Genomic DNA, 21181 nt, shown 5'->3' on the forward strand with positions numbered 1-21181 from the left:
TGTTAGTTTCTTTCTTTGATTGTGTGAAGTGTTGAGTTCCACAGTGATGCATGCTGCTCTAAGATGACAGTGTCGACTGCAACTAAAAAATATAATGGAAAAAGCTTCAGTTGATTTTACCCACTGGGGATAAACTTGTCTTTAGTACAGTCCATCGTTTTTCGCTCATTGCGCTACTCTAGGCAACATTCAGCCATATGCATTGTATCAGCCCTGGCCCGGTTCCTGTAGGAAGAGTACAGCCTGACTGCCCAGTCAGGATCCCTCCAGGTGGTAACACAAGCAACCTCTGTCCAGTTTCAGTGTATTCAGGCTTCATCTGTGAAGTACTGCTTCTGTACTGTGCCAGAGTGAGCAGGACATTCAGTATAAGCATATCCATTACAGTTAGGGGTCTGTGTTACGCAAAGTACCCCGGGGGCGCAACATGTGTTTGTGCTCGCTTTGCAGGCCCCAGGGCACTTTGACATAACAGAAGAGGCTGCAGACACTTGTGCAGTCCCTTCTGTAATACTGAGAGCGCTGGTGCACATAAAGCGCTTCAGAGGGCATTCCCTCATTTGCATGGGGTCATGCCCCATGCAAATGATGGAATCCCTTTTCCTCTGCATCCACGCCATATTGCAGAGGCAAAGAAGCTCTCAGGGGGGACCTTCCTGATATCCCCTTGCAGGCGGGTGCAGTCATTTACTGCACCCGCCTACAAGGGGATCTCTAATCCCCTTTAAAAGTGCAAGCGGGTGCTGCCTGCACTGTAAAAACATAGAGCGGCTTTAAAGCAGCCGCTCTGTTTTTCAAAGGAATGTGCTGAGTTCACGGCTGCCTGGGGGCAGTGCATTCATGGTAATATGACGCATTTTAATTGTTTGCGCCAGGGACACCTTTTATAAGGTGAGACCAGCGCAAACAATGAAAATGCACTTTTAGTGTTTATGGCCCAAGGGGTTTACTGCAACAAACAACAAAGTAATTCTTGAAGGAATGGTTGAGTAAATCTCAGTCACTGGTGTTTGCTTGGAACTGCATTCCAGTCCATCAATTTTCAACCACTTAGCAACTCTAGACAGAGAGCAGTCTCATGCATATCAATCTCCTTTAGGAAAAGTCCATCTCCATCTACCAGACCAAGGCAGCTACAGACAAGACCAAAATCAAATCCAGACCACTTTTTAGCCTACTTGATCGCCATCAGTGAGATGTAATTTGAGTAATGTGACACGGTGAGCTTGGGACCCATTTAATGGCATACCTATTATATTTAGGGCATGCACTGAAACAAACAACAAAGTATTGAAAGGAATTCTTGATTTAATCTCATCCATTGGGGATCACTTGGCCTGCATTGAAGCATAACCTGGGTTGTAGGCCAAGTTTGATTTTGATTCAATGTTGCATTCTTGCTCTCCTTGTTTTTTGCTGAGGGAGGGTACTTGGACATAATCCTCTGGTATAAATTGATTGTCAGTTTATTTAGATCTCCTCAAGAACTAATGATCTTCCTCACGACACCTGGTTCAATCCAATATCCGCTCCAGACATCGCAGAGGTCCTCCTACTCAGCTACAAGATCGCAGGACAGGATAGAATGAGCAAACCCAGAGGAGGAGTACAAAGGGAAATCAACTGCACCATTACTTTAGTGAATACTAGCAACTGTCTAGAATACTTGGCCTTCAAACTCAGGACCTCAAGCTCCACCACCCTGGCAGGAGGCTTACTCTACCAGCCCCCTGGACCAAGGTCCAAATTTGGTGCCTCTCTTGGGGATCTTAATGCTCACTTGCATACAACTCTTTAATTCTACTAGACAACCTCAACTTTCACCTAGAGAAGCAAACAGACCCCAACACCACTCACCACCAGGAAGACGTGGGCACACAAGGACTTCTCCCAATGAGTGAATGACCCCACCCACATACCCGAAGAAGTCAGATTCACTGAATGCAACTGCAAACTGCTGGAATGTTGATGGTTCCACGCTAATGACAACTGCGACAGAAATGGACACACCTACAGATCAGCCCTCTTGACCTACCATCTGTGACTTATAACCACCAAGTGCTTAGCACTTACTGGATTGATCCAAAACTGCTCCAACATCTCGAACGAAATCTTCACCATAGTGAAATAATTCCAGTCCCCTGCCACCAACTCCACGTCCATCACCCCTCACAGGAACTATGGGCCCGATTCACAGAATGAACTTACTACTTTTGGCATTCACAGAATGCACTTACTACTTTTGGTATTCACAGAATGCACTTACTACTTTTGGTATTCACAGAATTAACTTACTCATTTCGGTATTCACAGAAGTTAGGACTACTAACTTTAGGACTCCTAAATGCCTTCTGTGAATACCGAAAGACTTAAAATTAGGATTTTTCTCAATTTAGTAGTAGTAAAGTTAGGACTCCTAACTGTAGGACTCCTAAATGCCTTCTGTGAATACCCAAAGTTCTAAAATTACGATTTTTCTCAATTTAGTAGTAGTAAAGTTAGGATAATTAACTTTACTACTACTAAATTGAGAAAAATCCTAATTTTAAGACTTTCGGTATTCACAGAAGGCATTTAGGAGTCCTAAAGTTAGGAGTCCTAACTTTACTTCTACTAAATTGAGAAAAATCGTAATTTTAAGACTTTCGGTATTCACAGAAGGCATTTAGGCGTCCTAAAGTTAGTAGTCCTAACTTTACTACTACTAAATTGAGAAAAATCCTAATTTTAAGACTTTCGGTATTCACAGAAGGCATTTAAGAGTCCTAAAGTTAGTAGTCCTAACTTCTGTGAATACCGAAATGAGTAAGTTCATTCTGTGAATACCAAAAGTAGTAAGTGCATTCTGTGAATGCCAAAAGTAGTAAGTTCATTCTGTGAATCGGGCCCGGTGTGCCCAGATCTCCCACTACTTCACAATAAAAAATTAAAACTATTTACAACAACTTTACACCTTGGCCTGACCTCTCCACCTTCATTATCCTTCACTCTAATGACAAGGACCCCCCAGAAACCACCCTGGCCAGCTGGCCAGCCATCACCCCACTGGAAACAGCCAACAGAATGCGCTTCATCCACTTGTGAGCCCTCCAGATCCCTGCCGCCTATTCATCTTTGCCAAAGGACCCAGCCCCTATCTATACAGCCCTCCCACCAATCCTCAATGACTATTACCACTGTCACCTTCCCAGATATCTGGAAACTCCCCACCATCTCACCACTCCTGATGAAACCCTAAGCATACCTGACAACACTGTCTAGATACAGACCCCTCTCCTTCCTCCCCTACCTTGGCCAAAGTAATAGAAAAGCTTATCAGCAATCGACTGGCTGACATCCTCAATGCCAACCACCACCTGTAACCATTCCAATTTGGATTCAGACCAAACCACAGCACTGAAAGAGGCCTCATTGCTTCCACTGATGACATCCACCACATTATGGAATGAGAGAGACACAATGGCTCTCATCCTACTCGACCTCTCAGCTGCATTTGACACCTTCTCCCACCCTATCCTCATCCAATCCTACATTCATCAAAATACACGAGAGGCTGTTAAATGAAAACAATCACTGTCTCAAGGAGCACTTACTGATATTAAACAGCAGATGTCTACATAGTCAGTCACGAACACAAGGGCTCAAAGAACATCAGCGAAACCATGAATATTGTCGATCAGTTTCTTTCTCTCAGGCAGCACCCAAACAGTCAGGCTAGCCCCATATTCATCCATGGCCTCCAACGTGATGTGTGGCATTCCTTAAGGCTTCCAGCTCAGTCATAAACTTAAAAAAAATCAGCATGATCCCACTCGCCAACATCATACGCACTCACCGACTCAATCTCAAATTATTACTCAGCATGCACATATCCAGACACCTCAAGGACCTCCACTGTCTCTGTAGGCACAAACTCACCCTTTTAAACTGCAAGACCCAGAATACACCGATCAGGCAACCCAGCTTAGCCCCTCTTCTCTTCATCCATGTCCTCAGAATTCGGAGACCTAACTCTCACACAGTCCCCTACATTAACTATTGTATGAGCAACAGCATGTCTGGCATCAAAGGTTGCTTTCATCTTTTTGGACTTGGAATCCTGACGAATCCTCCACTGTCAGACCAAAGGAATATTTAGTTAGGACCACTGATAATTTACCTGTTCCTCTGTCACGTGAAGAGCTTGTAACATTTTTAGGTATGGCTGATTATTACAACAAGTTTGTGCCACACTTCGCTAGCCGTACTCATGCCCTCAGGTCCCTTTTGAAAAAAGGGATATCGTTTCTTTGGACACCTCAGTGTCAGTTAGAATTTGAAAAAGTCAAGGAAGCCCTTAAGTCAGCTCCTTCCTTGCAGAGCTTTGAAACCTCTTTAGACTCTATTTTGATCATGGATGCAAGCTCTAAAGGTTTGGGAGCTGTTCTTAAACAATCCAAGGGTGGTAAAGAAGAAACTATTATCTTTCTATCTAGAGCTCTTGTCGGACCAGAATTACAATATTCTGTGATTGAAAAGGAAGCCCTTTGTATTGATTGGGCTATCAAGAAGCTTCAGAAATTTATGTGGGGTTCCACTTTTCTTGTTCATTCTGACCATAAACCACTTAAGGATTTGTTTGGCAAGAAAGATCTTAATGCGGTTTCTTCCAGGATCTGTAAGTGGATTATTGCTCTACAAGATTTTGATTTTCTTGTCAAATATATCCCTGGTGTTGACAACAATGTTGCTGATTGTCTGTCACAATTGGTACCCGTGGGCTCTGATGTTCTTGACTCCGAAGACTCTTGGGAGATAGAAACCTTCAAGGTGTGTGAAATTGTTGTGTCAGAAATGGATTGGCGAGAATCCTTAAGGAATGACAAAGTTTTACTCGAGGTATGCAAGTTTGTATCTGGTGGATGGACAGGTACTAGGTCTCTGTCTGATGAAGCAAAGACATTTTGGAATGTGAGACATGAACTCTCTCTACACAAAGATCTTTTGTGGAGAGGTTCATGCCTGGTTCCTCCTAGTTCACTTCAAGAGAAGATTGTTCGCCTTGCATACGATGGTCACCAGGATATATCAAAAACCAAGGAGCGAGTTCGGTTACACTTCTGGTGGCCAGGTGTTGATATCTTTGTTGAACGGTTAGTAGAGAGGTATTGTCCATAGAAAATGCTCACTTTATCATCCCGAATGTAACGGGATGGTTGAGAGATTCAACTGAGTACTAAAGGAATCTATTCAATCAGCCAAGGAACTAGGGCGTGACTGGAAAAATGTAATTCTAGAGAAAGTTATGGCCTATCGCTTGACCCCTCATTCTACAACAGAAAAAGTTCCCTTTGAATTGTTATGGGGACGTACACCTACCACTCAATTGTTTCAATCCTGGATGAGAGGGTATGGATCTGATATTAGTGTTCCTGAGGATCCTCAGTGGAGGATTGGGGAGGATTCCAAGTCCAAAAAGATGAAAGCAACCTTTGATGCCAGACATGCTGTTGCTCATACAATAGTTAATGTAGGGGATTGTGTGAGAGTTAGGTCTCCGCAAGTGGAGGTAATAAGTTCTCTATTCCACGTAAGGTTGTTAAGTTGTTTCAAAATGCATGAAACTAGATGATGGTCACATGTAGAATCTCAATAGAATTGCTCCTGTATGTTTCTTTACCTCTTCTGATTCTCATACTTGACAATCTTCACCTTCACAACACGTACCTCCTATGCGTAGGAGTTCTCGTGCCTTTTCCATTCTTACAAAATTGCATGATTATGTCTGTAACTAAGTTTATCATTTATAATTATTTTGTTTCTGTTCGGGAGTAGGTGTATGGTATTACTTTATTCCTTTTTGCAGTGTAACCCTTGCTTAGTGAGTTGAGGTAGAATTTAGAATGTATTGGGTGCCTGACTACAAGGTTCTCCAGCGAGCAGTTGCTGCTGGATTGTCTGTGGTTGGGACGCTTATCTTACTGTTCCTGAAATAAAGAAGAAGTCTTCATATCCTTTACCAGTGTTTCATCGTACTTCATTACAAGGAGGATCCACCTTTTCGTTGCTGGCTCCCAAAGCCTAGATCAATCTCTCCAAACATATCAGAGCTGCCAGTTCCATCTTAGAATTCCGCAAGAAACTGAAAACGTGGCTTTTCCAATCGGCCCCAGGCAGGGCTGCACAACTACTTCTGCAGGTGCCAGAATATACTGCTGAGTCATATGCACACCATACAAATAAGAAAAGCATGACATGACTTATCTGCTTGCAGGGACAATAGACATATTTCTAGACATCTAGATAACATGGAATTTTTACAGCTACACTCTGATGGATTTGTTGGAGATAGACCACTACGGTTCTAAGCCTAGTTTAACTGCAAGAGCGGCAATCATACATACAAGGAGGGTTCAATAGTTACCTCCTTAGTTATCCCTTAATTCAGAAGAGTATTTTTCAACATTTGGGATGCCTGAGTTTGAGGTTGGTTTGGTATATATATACAGAGTTATGCAAATCCATTGTGGATTCCTTGGATACATTTTGAGGAGCTGTGTTAGATGGGGAAGTGTGCTCATCTTTTTAGGTTCATTGTCCAATGCCAATATATTTTCTGAAGTTGCATAGTTAGGTGACAGAACTGTTATTGTAGGTATAATGAGATGGGATATTTTGATGTTGGTAGAAACCATAAGTCTCATTGAAACACGATTCATTGTCTATGTCATGTTGGTTGATGCAGTGACATAGTATGGTAGAGCAGTAGGCCTGAGCAGATTTTGCCAAGTATTTTTGAATCTTATCAAAATATTGGAGAAAATGAAAGGTTTATCTAGGTAGATAGCACCATAATTGTGACTTTGTAGTTGATGGTAAAATGTAATTTGCACTTTGGTCTTTTTATTCCCAGATGGACAACTTTTTTAGGTCGAGCCTGTCAATGCGCTTGCCCATTGAGCTTGCGAGAGATATTGGGGCTTAACCAGAGCTTAACCATTGGGCGATTTGATGCTGTGCCCGTGAAAAGCAAGCTCAATGCGCAAGCGCAATGACCTAAAAAGCGCGTGCACATCAAAGCCACCATCCTCCCTCCCACAGGCATTCCCCAGCGTGCGCTCTGCCTCAGGCATTTCTCCTCCCCTAATTTATTCACTGCCCACGGCCGGCCGGCCGTATTTTCACTTTGACGGCCGCCAGGCCGTCTCTCGCGTTTCTCCTCCCCCCTCCCAGTGTACTTAAATTTTTTTTAACTTGTTTAATTTCCCGCCCTCCCACCCTTTCTTGCCTTTCATTTCCCATTTCTTGTTTCACTCACAGTCGCAGCGAAAGAGCTGTAACGTGGCCACACAACAATAAATCCAGGCATGGATTATATCCCCTTCTGGCCTGGCACTCGTAAAGATGTATTTACATTAACCATTTTTGTACGAAACGGCGTTCTGCTTCTCCTGAGATTATCGTGTACAGTTATTTTCAGTGCACTACATAGAGGAAAGAGGCTCTTGCAGCGCTCAAATCAATCTGGTGGTCTGTGGATACGGATACACACAGCCTGCTCCGCGTTTTGCAGCCCTCGCACCAGCAGGTAGCTCTGATGTGACCTCAGAGACTGGGTGGGCAGGCCCAAGGGCGGGACTAGTGGGCGGGGCAATGTGTAGTTGTTTGACTGTATCTTCCTAATAGGAAATGCAAGTTTCAGTCATTGTGGGTCTGTCTACAGTGGTACTAAGGTCTTGGCACAAGAGAGATACATTAAGACTCACCTCTCGAAACTTTACCTCAAGTGCAATGCAAGATCACTGGATTGCTTGAAGAATAACTAAAGTGAATGAGGAGGAATCAAACTGTTTAGCAGCAAGACAAGTAAAACTAGAGCAGCCATGACCAATGACAGAGAAAAGGCAGTGATGTTTGCACATTTGTTGAGGTTTCTCTGATGAGGGAGAGGTTTGTCTTGTCCATGCTTTCACTGCACGGTAGATGCTGAATTCCATTGTAGGGCTAGGCCACCGATCCAGAAATATTGTGTAAAGAAGCAACACATGTAGAGTGGGTGAGGAGCATATTCCTGAAGTCAACAAGTAATGAACATAGAGTGTGAGTTCATGTGTTTCAGTGGATAGAGAAGGAAGGCAGACTACTTATGATAAACAGAGAGTATGGTCCAGCAGCTGTCCGTGTAGGCACAGCCTCACAATCAGACTCTCACACTTGTATCATGAAGAAGTCTGTCCCAGTAGGGGGCTCACCAGAGCCCACAGACACAGGCTGATCAATCCACTAACCAGGCTATCATCAATTGATTGCAGAGAAGAATGTGCCAGAATAAGGCCCAACTGCCCAATGGGATTTGAGCTCTGTCTCAGTGAAGTCTCTTTGCGGAGGATGTTCAGTCCATCTTTGATGGATTACTGCTCACATCTGCGTGTCCTGTCAGTCCTTAGTCCTAGTGCCAAGGGCCAGACTGGCACGCAGCGCAGAGGGGACCAAGGAAGAGATGGAGATGGGCTCCCACTGCAACAAATCCCAGTTTTTGGCTCTACTAGGTATCTGTTTAAGACAGGTGGAGAAGTGTGGCTCACTGGTGGTGGAGAAGTGTGGCTCACTGGTTAGAGCAGCAGACTCTGAAGCAGAGATCAGGCCCGGGACCAGGTTTCAAGTCCCGACGCGGTAGGGTCTTGGGCTCAATGTCCGAGGACTCGATAATTCTCGCCTCGGCGCCTACTCTAATCATGGGTCCCACGCTGCAACTCTGGGCAATAGCTTGCTTAATCTCCACAACGGCCCCTACAACACTGGGATGCCTGGCTTCACCTTGGGGATGCCCAGGAGGGGCATCTCACAGGGAGAGCCAGGAAGGGTTCCACAGCGTTATACAGCGCCGGGACGCCCCGTTGGGGCAGCTGTGCGCTTTACAAAATACACTACAAAAAATACAAATACAATCCATGAACAGCATCTACCACTTAGGGCCAGGACATTGGCGCATACACTGAAGAACCCACCTCTAACAGCTGCAGCCACAGCACACCGCCTCGCCCCTCACATTTGACCTATTGCCACTAGATGCTGTGTGTGAGAGTTACGACCAGCAATTGCAGGATTTCTCTGTATATACAATGAGGCCACATTAGGCTGCATGCACCGCCTTCATTTTGGGAAGTGCAGAACCTTTGGCTCTAGGCCAGGTTAGTTCATAATGCAGATCGAGCCTGGCCAGGACCCAGGTAGTGAGTGCCACCCTCCCCAGCAGGTCATTCAATTAGGCCAGTCTCGAGTGGGGCCATACCCCATGCCATCAGTCAGATCCCTTGATCTTTCCCTAGAATGATGCTGTAGTCTGACAAAGCCCTGAACAGCATGAGGGGAGTGTAGAATGCCACTACCCCGACTCCTTGACCATCACGTCATGTTTGAGGACAACATCATCAGCCATGTGGCTCCCTGCAGTTTAACTTACACCCCACCCAGGGTTTACAAGGGCCTCAGCTTATTACAGGTGGCAATAGCTGTCAGCACAATACTTCATCCATCCTCCATCAACCAAGGAGGGACAGGGCACCTTAGGCACACAGGGTGGTCAAAATGTGCCCACTAGAAAAGGATGCTGCAGGAAGTACAGGTGTGGGGAAGGAGCTCCAGCTGAAAGTTTCCAAGATTTTAGCGCATAAGGTCCACCTCCAGATGGAAAATATCTGACCATATCAAACAGGGAAATTTGTAATAACCGGAAAATTATTAGATACACAAGAGGTCATGGCTGTAGTTTCATCAGTGAAGAAAAGCAGGATGGTTTAAATGCTCCATTAGTCTGGCTTATAGTTTTGTCAGAAATTAGTTTCTAGTATAATACTGAGAGCATGGTGTTCGATTGTTTTTTAGATGTTCATTGTGATAGTATTGTTTACTTCAAACATATTAAAGTGTGGGTCTCATTACAAGTTCCTGGCCCCTATATTCCGGGATTACAAGTTATTTTCCCCAGAATAGGAAATAGCACATGGACCTAGAAATACCGGGTCTAATAATGCATGTTTTTCGGCATCTCAGAGACAATAACAAGCCCAAATGTGCAAACACTGGCCACCTGCTTGATGCAAATATTAAATGTGTGGCCAAGGTACAGGGGTAAGAGGTGAATTTGGCATAAGAACAGAGTGGGTTAAGTTCTCATCAGGAGCAGTTTTTTCTTCTCCTCCCATGCAGCAGTGTACCAGCAGGTCAGAGCCTGGTGCTGCAGACACCTACAGTTCCACTACCTTGTATTGGTCTGGTGTTTCTGAACCTAGAGTTATCGGACGCAAATTGTGGGGAACGGTGAATTTCGGGCCCTGTGACACCAAAAACCTTTAAGTTGCTCAGTGCAGTATCACCTCTGGGAATACCACTTCAGGCAATTCATAATGAGGGCCTATGTGTTTTAGGGGCATATGCCTCAAAGGTTTTTGCGAGATCTAACAGTGCGATTCAAACAATCGTCAATTTGCGATCGCAAAAGTCCATTTTGCGATATATGAAAGTATTGGGGACGCGCAATTTAAGTAATCACAATTTCTAGCGATTTCCTAAATTGCGATTGCATTTAAGGAATCACAATTTGCAATTTCTTAAATGCAATGCAAGAAGCACTTTAAAATAGCGATTTCGCTATTTGGGAAAGCCAATTACCGAGCAATTAAACTGGTCGGTAATTTGTAAAAACTTTGAAAACAAAAGTGCATTTTTCAAAGTTTCAGGTTACGCACACAAATGCCGTTGGGGCATGTGTGTGTGCGCAGCATGCGTGCACACCACAATTTCAGGGGTGGAACAGGGTGTCCTTTTGACACCCTTGCACTCTTGAAATTGCATGCGCAATTTCCCATACATTCCTATGGGCCTGAAGCCATTCCTTAATTACGACTCGCAATTTGCGAGTCGCAATTAAGGAATGTTTAGAAATTGCTATTTTTATAGCGATTCTTTCATGCATAGGCTTTTGCGATTCCTTAATTGGGATCCCTTAATAATCACAATTAAGGACTCGCAAAATCATACCTCGATGCATGTGACTCTATGAGCTTAATGTAATATCTGGGTTTTTTCCTACTTTTAAAGAGGCCATGTAGCAGAATAGGTGAAGAAGAAGGGTGTGTGTATCAGGAGGCACAAAGTGAATGTACAAAATTGAATTTGACCTTGACCTTTTGCTTCTCTAGACAACTACATTAAGACTGAAACACAAGGGAATAGAGGAAACGGGTACAAAACAAGGGAAATGGGACAGGGCTGCTTGATCCCTATGGAGAGAGAAGGTCACATTTTATGGTCCTGCAGGATATATAAAAGAGAATGAAAAAGAATTTGAATGAACAGGAGATAATCCGCAGCATACCTTCACATTCAGAGAAGGAGAACCCGCCCTTCTTGGTTCAGAATAAAAACAAGGACTGGAGCATTTCAAACAAACTAAACCATTATGCCTATAGGCCTAATGGAGCAAAGACAACACAGGCAACCAAGGAAGTAGCAAAACCACAAGGGTGTACAGCAGAGGAAAACTGGTTCTAATCTAGAGTGACCAGCAAGGAAAGCCACCAACTTGAAATCTTGCTAGGAAAAGAGCGATAAATGTGTCTTGAGTACCCCAGAAGAGGAAAAAGGGAGACAGGAAGAAAATACATTGGACAGTGATAGAGAAGGGTTTTCTGTGCCTCAGTCTTTGAGTATAATCATTAAATAATCCCCCCCCCCCACACTGGTTGTATGGACCTTTGATGATCGACAAAGAGAAATGAAGAGCAATCATCCACATAAACAATACATCATTAATGACATATTATTGAGTTAATAAAGAGAGTTAGAGTGAGTGAAAGGGTTTTATTTTCAAATCTTTATAGGTTTTCATCTGTTTATTTATTAGACAATCTTAAATTCCAATAGTAGATGTTATTATATACCATTGATTGATATTTGATTACAAATCGAACAGAATGTTTGTCAAGGTAACAGTCAAAATAGTAATAATGCAACAAGCATGTTCCATAAAGGAAGCTTTCTATACTAAATAAGCTGAGATAATTGGAGGAAAAAGTGCCAATTCAGTGACTCATAAGGAGTTTTGATTGAGAGACAGAGAGAGAGAGAGAGAGAGAGAGAGAGAGAGAAAGAGAAAGAGAGAGAGAGTGAGAGAGGGAGAGAGACAGAGAGAGAGAGAGCGAGAGAGCGAGAGATATCAATGCACAAGCATAAATGTTTTACAAGTCAGACTGGAAATGTATTCTCAGGCATGAATCAAAAGACATATAGAGCTAAGCTAAGTAAGCTCTCCTGTAGAGAAGTCTAGGAGATCAGAGACAAGTCTCTGGTCAGAATGTCAGGGAAAGGAAAATCCTGTAGGATCTGCCTCTCAGGTTTGGGGTCTAAACACTGCACATGCGCTCTACTCTAGGATCACACACTATTATAAACACAAATTCTATATTGGAACAATATTATCTTTTGTCTCCTTCATACACCAATAGAACATCAGCTATCTCTTGGGAACAGATTCACTCCTCATGTTCTCACCAGAGCATAATAGACTTTCTGACATTAGTCCTAGGAAGCATTAAAATGTTAATTTCTTGAGGTCCAGACTTCTTCCCATGAATCAGTCTTCTTGTCTTTATTGTCTCTTTTCCGATGCGAACTTCACTGTCAGTTGTCTAATCCAAACATTTGGAGCAAAGAGAAGAAAATCATTTTACACACACCACCCTTCAATGTGAAAACAGACATTTCTTGGCCAATACTTTATTTCCCATTTAATATGTCATTGACAGCTAAGCCTAGTTCAGCATTTGGTTTTCAAGCAGGCCTATAACATTCAAGTATGATTACCTACTACAAATTTTGTTTTGAGCACATACTTTATTTAAACGTAATATTGTGCACATTATTAATATAAGTGCTTTCAAAAGCAAATACGATTTGCATCAGCATAAATTTCACTGAAACTTATCTCAATCCAATATGGACACTGTCATACATAGAAGAAATACTCTATTTTTACTTCTGAATCCCCTGCACGTGTGATGGATTTGTACCCAGCCACCCGGTCACCCAGCATTTATACAAGTTTGCTCAATATAATTGAATGGAAGTGGGAACACATGACAGAATAAACTTGCATTTCAGTACTAATGAGCAGGTGCCAGGAGGTTCTCATGGGAAGGAATGCGAGAAAGCCTTGGAAGAGGAATACAGTTAACACTAACAGGAGCTGATTAAATATTTTCTAAAACCCTTGCTTCGCTGTGTCAACTTCAGAACGAGGCTACGTTTTGCCAGCATGATTCAGCAAGCAGAAAGGTGCAGTGTACAACATTGAATCGCAAAACTATAGTTCATTTGAACTGTGTGTTAGTGTGCAATGTCACTGAGATGTTAGTGTACTTTACACAGGTATAAAAACAAATTTGCAATGAACTAATACATCGTAAAAGCATACGTTAAGCCATACATGGACATTTGCCTAGCAATAGTAAACACATATGCATTAAGAAATACATGAATCACTTTCTCACCGCAAAAAAATTGATGTATGTCCTGTCCTCCCTATTTAGAGTGTATACAGGGGTAAACATTCTGTTTAGAGTATCTTCATTGGTATAGGCTCTAAATAAGGTGGATGGGACATCCACCTATTTTGGCAGATGCCCCACACGCTCTAAACTCTAAATAACTGTAAATAACCCCCCTACACTTCTCGTTGTGTTCTTTAGTTCTCAGATTCTGCTATTTGACTCTTCTGAGCTTCTATTACATATCATGATTTTTCAAATTTATTTTTCTTAATAATTTTTTATTTGTATGATTTTCTCTTGCTGCTTTAGACCCCTCTGATATCTGCTGGATTATGTGCTGTACTCTAATATTGCATGAATACAAATAAATTGCTCTGTTTGAATAATAGCTGAAAAAGCACCATAACCAATCACTTTATAATTAACTTGCATGCACATTATAAGTACGAATTTGTCTTAAAATAGAGAATAAATGTATCACTTTTGAGAACTGGTTATTTAGTATATTTTCAAGCATGAGTCAGAATTGTATATAACATTTTTATTAGACTACAAATACATCAGATGTGTCCTTTCTGGCTTCGAAGGCTTAGGAATAAATAAAGCTTGGAAAGGGCCCTAAAAGATGAGCTGTAAATAAAACAATAACTGTCTGTGCGGGTGCAGGAAATAAAACCCAAATTAATTGCAGCAACAGCAGTTTTTGCTAAAGGCAATGATTGTTAGGAAGTCGCAGTTCAACATCCCTTGTAAACTGTAACCACACAGGTAAACACTGCTAAAATGTAACCAGCAGCGGTGACTTATTAGTTTCATTTGGAACTTTAGACGCAGATAAGTTAAATTTGTTAATATTTAGGAACGGTATGTCTCAGTATTTAACACAACATTCAACACAGTTGCCTTTTCAGTAGCAGCGCTGGTTCGATCTGCGTTGTTTATTTTTTATTTACTGAATGCAGTGACATTTCTACCAGAAATACTGTGCAAAGCAGCAGAGCAGGTGGTTCACTGGTCCAAAGACTTTATGGGTGCAATTAGTGGAATATCTGGTAGTGAGAATGAGCGGGGAAAGGACACTAACCTTACAGTCAAAGACACAACATAAACGCCATTGACAAGTGTGGCTTGTCATTGCTTAGACACTGCCTGGAAATACTAATCCATAGCTACATATGTGTGGTCCAATTCATATATGATGCAACCTTTGTTGCTAAAATATCAAATAGAGAGGAGGTAACGCAGAGACCTTTAAGTTTCCAAATAGGATTTTTGGAAGAGAAATAAATACTATTGGGGTTGTGGGTTAGGAACACGCAAGCTTAGCACCATTCTGCCTCCATACTCTCACAAATCGAAACACCTTAACACTTGGATTAAATTGGGCCCCTATGTCCATATTTAGTGGGCTACAATGAGATACATGTCTTGCCTTCAAAATGAATATCCTGCCCACAATGCTTCTTTAAACAAGCAATGGCAGAGCAAACGTGGTCTTGCCTTGGACACTGGGGCATAAACGTATTGGCTTTGCAAATACTTTTTTTCACAGTTGGCTGTATGCCCGCCCTCTTGGAATATTTCGTTTGCTTTAAATAATAATTTCAAGATGGCTACTACACAAGCATGGTGGCCATCTTGCAAAGCTTTTTCTTTTTCATCTAGAACATCCATGTGCATTAGTAATCTTGGAATTATTTGTTCTTAAAACAAAAGATGGGAGTCTTGTGTGCATAGGCATGCATGGTGGCCATCGTGATATTCTTTTTCTTTAAGAAAAATCATCCATGCATGCGCAGTTACTGCGACCGTCTTCAACAGGTTTTTATAACAGTATAAGAAAAACCGTACAAGATGGCCATCATATATACATGCATGCAGGGGTGGAGGTCTTCAAGCGGTTTAAACACCATTTACAGATGGCTGCCAGTCCATTGATTGCTGGCAGTCAAAACACAAGGGTGTTGGAATGGCAAGTGAGCACTGATGCAGACTTATGTTTTCCAAAGAAGGGAGCGGGGGCAGGAAAAGAGTACGGGAGCAGGAAGCTACTGAGAGAGGGAGAGAAAAAGCCCTCATGTACGACAGTTCATGGTCTGATGTCAGCAGTGGAAGGGTACAAGCCATCCAATCAAAATATGATGGGACCAAAAGGCTATTTTGGAGGCACTGAAGAAGAAGAGAAGAAAGCCATCGAGTCATAAGCAAGGGACAGGCATAAAGCCCACTCTATGTGTATGTTGGATACACCAGGTCTGTAGCCAAGAGACAACTAAAGCTGCCAGCAGGCGAGTTCTGTAACCGGAAGCCTTCATTCCTACAGAAAGGGAGCACGAAAAGTGAAGTAGGATAGTGAGATTGCATGAAAGAGAGACTAATGTTTTGAAAGCAATAAACATTTTGATTACATCACCCAGTCACCCAGTCAGAACTAGATTTGCAATTAAATAAAGAGGTTCACTAATTGATTGCCAAGCTTATCCTGTCCAAGAAAGATGTTAATTGCTCTCCATTAAAAGATGCAAAGTATACTATGCTTAGAACATCCATGCAATAGTATGAGAAACATTGGCAAATATACCCTTTTTTCTTTTTTATACGTTTATCGTAACAATTCCCCTGAATTTTCATCTGCATGCATTGAGAATCAATTTATATTGATTGCTACAAAATTTGCTATTGACACTCAAAAATATTTCTCGCTATACATCTAAACAGGCTGACTAACAATGCAATGATGGCACCTTACAAAGTACATGTATGTCCCATTAGGAAGTTCTCTCTAGGCACTGAATCACTTCAATATTGGCATAAAGACATTATTCATAATGTCTCGTGTCAAACAGGGTCACGTTAAACATATGTGTAACTAATTGTACTTTAATGCAGGTCACAGATCCAGGCTATACCTGCTCACTTAATTAAGCACACAGTGCTAACCCTGCAGGCCTGTGAAGGCCGAAGAGATCTACCTCATAGTGCTGGACACCTGAGGACTCTAACATAGTGCTGGTCACTGGTTGACTCTAATGCAGTGCTGGTCAATGGAGGACTCTAACATAATTTACCTTGAAGGCTCCAGTTAGTTTCATACTCGGAGTACTACTTATGATGAAGTGCATCTTGCCGAATCTTCTTACCTGACATCTCATAATGGCAATCAAATAAAGGAGGACTGTACCACAGTCTATCCGGGCATATCTCTAGTTCTCCCTCCCTCTTTTTCTACAACTGGTGGTACCTCCGGTGGATCCAAAATATCTCAGAGTGGACGGGATCCTGCAAAAGCCTGCCTTTGAAATCCGACTGAGAGCATAAAAGAAAACTACCAACACAATAGAGAGACCTGCAGAGCTAAAAATGTGTCAACACCTCTGAGGCTCCCATCACACGGCCACACCCTGCTTTCCCAAACATAATAAACACACCTCAGTGGGCCTTATTCACGACATGCAAATACCTCAAAGCAAGGACGATACACTCACAACACACGAACATGCTGTAGTATGCTATTTGTGTAGATAAGTTCTTCAGTGCCCCACTTGGGGTAGTGAACATTATACAAATGCGATAATACTCTACAATACAACTTCAAGGTCAAAAATATCAACCTACAAAAATATTGAGTTCAGATTATTTTCAATATATATATATATATATACATACATACACTCAGGGATCCTGTTATAATGGCGGCAGCGCTGGCAATCATGGAATAAATTCACTTATTTGCACCAGCAACTATTGGGTTCACTCTTCGTCATTTTGGATTTGGGCAGTGGCAGTCTGCAGCGTGGCGATTTTTATATATATATATATATATATATATATATAGTTAGATAGATACATAACTTGCTTTTAAAAAAACCTTGTAAATTTGGTTTCCTTATTCACCTAACAGCATCTGAGGAAGTCAGTAAAGATGAAACGCGTCATGCTGGGTGCATTAAAGGACTTCATACACCCATAGCGTGCTCCTGAATTGTTCCTTAAAGCAGGGACAGACTTGTTGGACCATAATCACGTGCACACCACTTGCACGAAGGAGGCACCCATCAGAAAGTGTTCGGCAGAATAAGTGGACATTGTGTTGCTATCTTTGAATATGATTCTGCCGGAACCGCCACCGCCCAGGATATGAAGCATCTGCTAACGAAATTGTTGGAACATGACCACATGTCAGAGTAATGATTACTTATATCGGCACTCTCGGATTCGGATTATCGTAAAGCGGCAGATGTAATGGGTTGAAAGCATGGCTCCAGAAATCAACCTCCCAGTGAAACAACGCGGTTGGAGTGGTATGTCTTTTCCCAACAGAGCATGAAAGCGCGCTCATAAAAATAAACATTGTCACAAACACCATTATGGTGATGAGGAACATTGGGACAGACACTCCAAGATGGCGGCAAAAAACATTGAGGGACGGCTATTCCAATGTAGTCCTTCCTCGCTTAACATCAGTAAGGAGGAGCCTAACAACTTGCTTTTAAAAGAACCTTGTAAATTTGGTTTCCTTATTCACCTAACAGCATCTGAGGAAGTCAGTAAAGACAAAACGCGTCATGCTGGGTGCATTAAAGGACTTCATACACCCATAGCGTGCTCCTGAATTGTTCCTTAAAGCAGGGACAGACTTGTTGGACCATAATCACGTGCACACCACTTGCACGAAGGAGGCACCCATCAGAAAGTGTTCGGCAGAATAAGTGGACATTGTGTTGCTATATATATATATATATATATATATATATATATATATATATACACACACACACTCATTGATCCTGTTATAGGCAATCTACTGCCTAAGAAGGCATCTAGATAGATTAGTTGACACAGGACCAGCATTTTTGGACAAAACTTCTTGGTTACTGAGCAACAGAGGCTTTTACAACTGTAAAACTTGCAAAGCCTGCACATATGGCACCAACACGAAATCAAACAAGGATGGTTTTTGCAGTCAAGAACATCAGATTAGCAAAGTACTTATATGCAAAACAGAATACGCAGTTTACATCCTTGAATTCTCATGTGCATTACGCTATGTGGGAAGCACCAAGCTTCCCGTCCATAAGCGTATTCTGCAACACCTTAGAGCCATAACCTCACAAGATAATACCTATCCGGTTGCTAGACATTTTAAAGAATATCATCAGAGCAACAATAAGGGTCTGCGGTACTATGTCATAGATAGCAGTATTGGCCAGCAGACGTGGGGGTTACAGGGAGTCAAAGTTGCGCAAACTTGAAACCAAATACATCCTACAGCTTAATATCAAACAGCCTGGAGGTTTGAATCTTACTGAAGATTTATATACATGTTTACACTAGGCTCTGTGGGGTGTCAATAGGATACATGAACCAACTTGGAATGTAAGAGTCATTTATGTTTTTTTAAATAGTGTTTTACCAGATTTACTACTATTTATTGTTTTAAACATGACTTGTTGTTTTAATCAATTCCTATATCTTAAAGTACCATCTTATGACTATATTTTTTATCAATTAGATCAGTCAATGCGCGTCCCTGACCACACAAAACATAAAAAAAACCTCTGATTTATATCATCTGTAATATGTGAAGCTGTATAGTATTTTCCCATCTAGTTGTGCAATATGTTTTTGTCTACCTCATGATATTAGTCTGATCATTACTTTTGTTTTAGTCTTGATAGTATATAGCTATTTTCTCTGAATATTTATGTAGTTTGTACCTCTGGCAGTATATATTCACAGCATGGGCAGTACTGGGCCGATACAAGGTGTGATTTTATGGCAAATCATAGATTTGTTTCTTAGCCTATCTAGGGCGTTATGAAATTAATGAAAATATGTGATTTTCTGATGAAAGGTTAAAACAATGTACAGCCGCGTCCAATTGACATAGTTAGTTTGTGATTTCCGTCATCAATTAAGAATTTGAGGAAGCAATATATGTTGAAGTATGATACAATGTGTATGAAATCACGAGTGTACTCAATAAAGTTATATTGAGACGTTCAAAGATGGTGCCTAAAATCGGCACTAACTGGTCCTTTTTCGACTGTGATGAATCTTTGACCACGTGTTTTGCTTTACCCTGGTTTTAAAATGGCCGCCATTCGGCATGGATTATGTAAACATACAACTAAGGCATCCACAATCCACAATTAGCACGCTCTTGGTAAAGACAGACCCTGTATCAATAAAGGTTCACCTCTGTGTTTATTCACAACGCGTTTCACTTCCTTAGAAGCTTGATCACGTGAATTCTGCAACCAATGTGTGGGACATATAATGGCATGAAATCATGGATATGAACATAGGACTGATAATCGCTTTGTGTCGGACATATTGAAATAGTTTGTTACTCGTAGCCATACATTCCAAGGTCTGCATTGTAACTTGAATGTTAAATGTTCACAGTGCAAAGTATTGTCGGCAAAGGAGAACAAGGTTTTACTTCAATTGAAACAGACACATAATGTGGTACTGAGAACAAATGATAAATGCTCTGTTTGCCGGAAAGCTCTGTTGCACAGTAATGTATTATTAAATACTTTCCCGCCCGCTGAGAGTAGATGTCTGCAGCCAAAATGGATGTTAAAGATCGTAAACAGTGTGGTTAACATCTCAATGTGAAAGTACCATACGCACCGTAATGCTGTCATTGCAGAGGCTCGGAGGACAGGCTCTGTTATTTGTCAAGAGCACATGTGCCTGAATAAAGTTATTATATATATTATTTATTATACTGTTAATTAAAACCGTAACATACAAACTTCATAGTGATACTTAATAAAATTTCAAAGATTAAAAATTGTATACATATTCATAAAATCTGGCAACACGAAAAAATGTCAATTCCAAAAGCAGCATTTCAAGTTGATGGCAATATATCCCAATTAGCCTATTGGTCCAAAAGGGGGAGTATATAATATGAGAGATAATAACAAAATTTCACAATGCTTGTTACTGAGAGTTAACGTTCATAACGTTCGTTTGTGCTTGTCTTCTCTTAGTGCTGGGCATTATGCAGTGCAGTTAAAATAATGTTAACAAACTTCCTAGCCCTTGCTAGAACTTGGGCTGAATTATTACTGAAGCATAAATCAGATGCTTCCCTGCAATGTCTCAGTAGTTTTTCCCGATAGACTGGGACCAGTTCGATGACAAGATGGGGGCAACAATATAGCATATGTAACAAGGACTCCTGTGAATAATTGCAGAGCCTACAAGTTAACTGGCCATTCCTCCGAGCCCACAGCGGGTAAAAATCATAAATTGGAAGGGTCATACAGCCTCATATAAATAATTTTATTGCGAGTCTGTGATTGGAGAGAGTAATTAAAATATGGCTGAGGTTTCCCCTTAATATACGAAACATCAAGAGCTGTAAGAAGTGTTTTTTTGGGAAGCTGAGCAATGTCTCTCTCGAATGACACTAAAGTGATTTGACTTTTTATCGTTTTTTTCCACGTTGACAGGGGAATGATTGAATTAGAAAGACTTGAGATTTCAATCTTCAATGTGGAAGTGGCCAGGTGTAGTTGTCTGTGCCAGGGAGAGAGTTTGTCCGTGAATACTGATTGCAATTGTTCTTTCATGGATTGAGCTGGTGCAAACAAAGTGTAGATATAGAATTAAATTAGGTCTCCTAAACAGTGAAG

At 41.5% G+C, this 21181-nt stretch overlaps 1 protein-coding gene across 4 annotated transcripts in view; it reads left to right on the forward strand.

Annotated features, from left to right (window-relative positions):
• LOC147698471 (phosphatidylinositol 3,4,5-trisphosphate 3-phosphatase TPTE2-like) overlaps positions 1-21181 on the forward strand; it is a 308096-nt gene that overhangs the window by 22157 nt on the left and 264758 nt on the right. The gene's annotated exons all lie outside the window — the stretch shown is intronic.

Source organism: Lissotriton vulgaris, chromosome 8, assembly GCF_964263255.1.
Source record: "Lissotriton vulgaris chromosome 8, aLisVul1.2, whole genome shotgun sequence".
Classification (NCBI taxonomy): Eukaryota; Metazoa; Chordata; class Amphibia; order Caudata; family Salamandridae; genus Lissotriton; species Lissotriton vulgaris.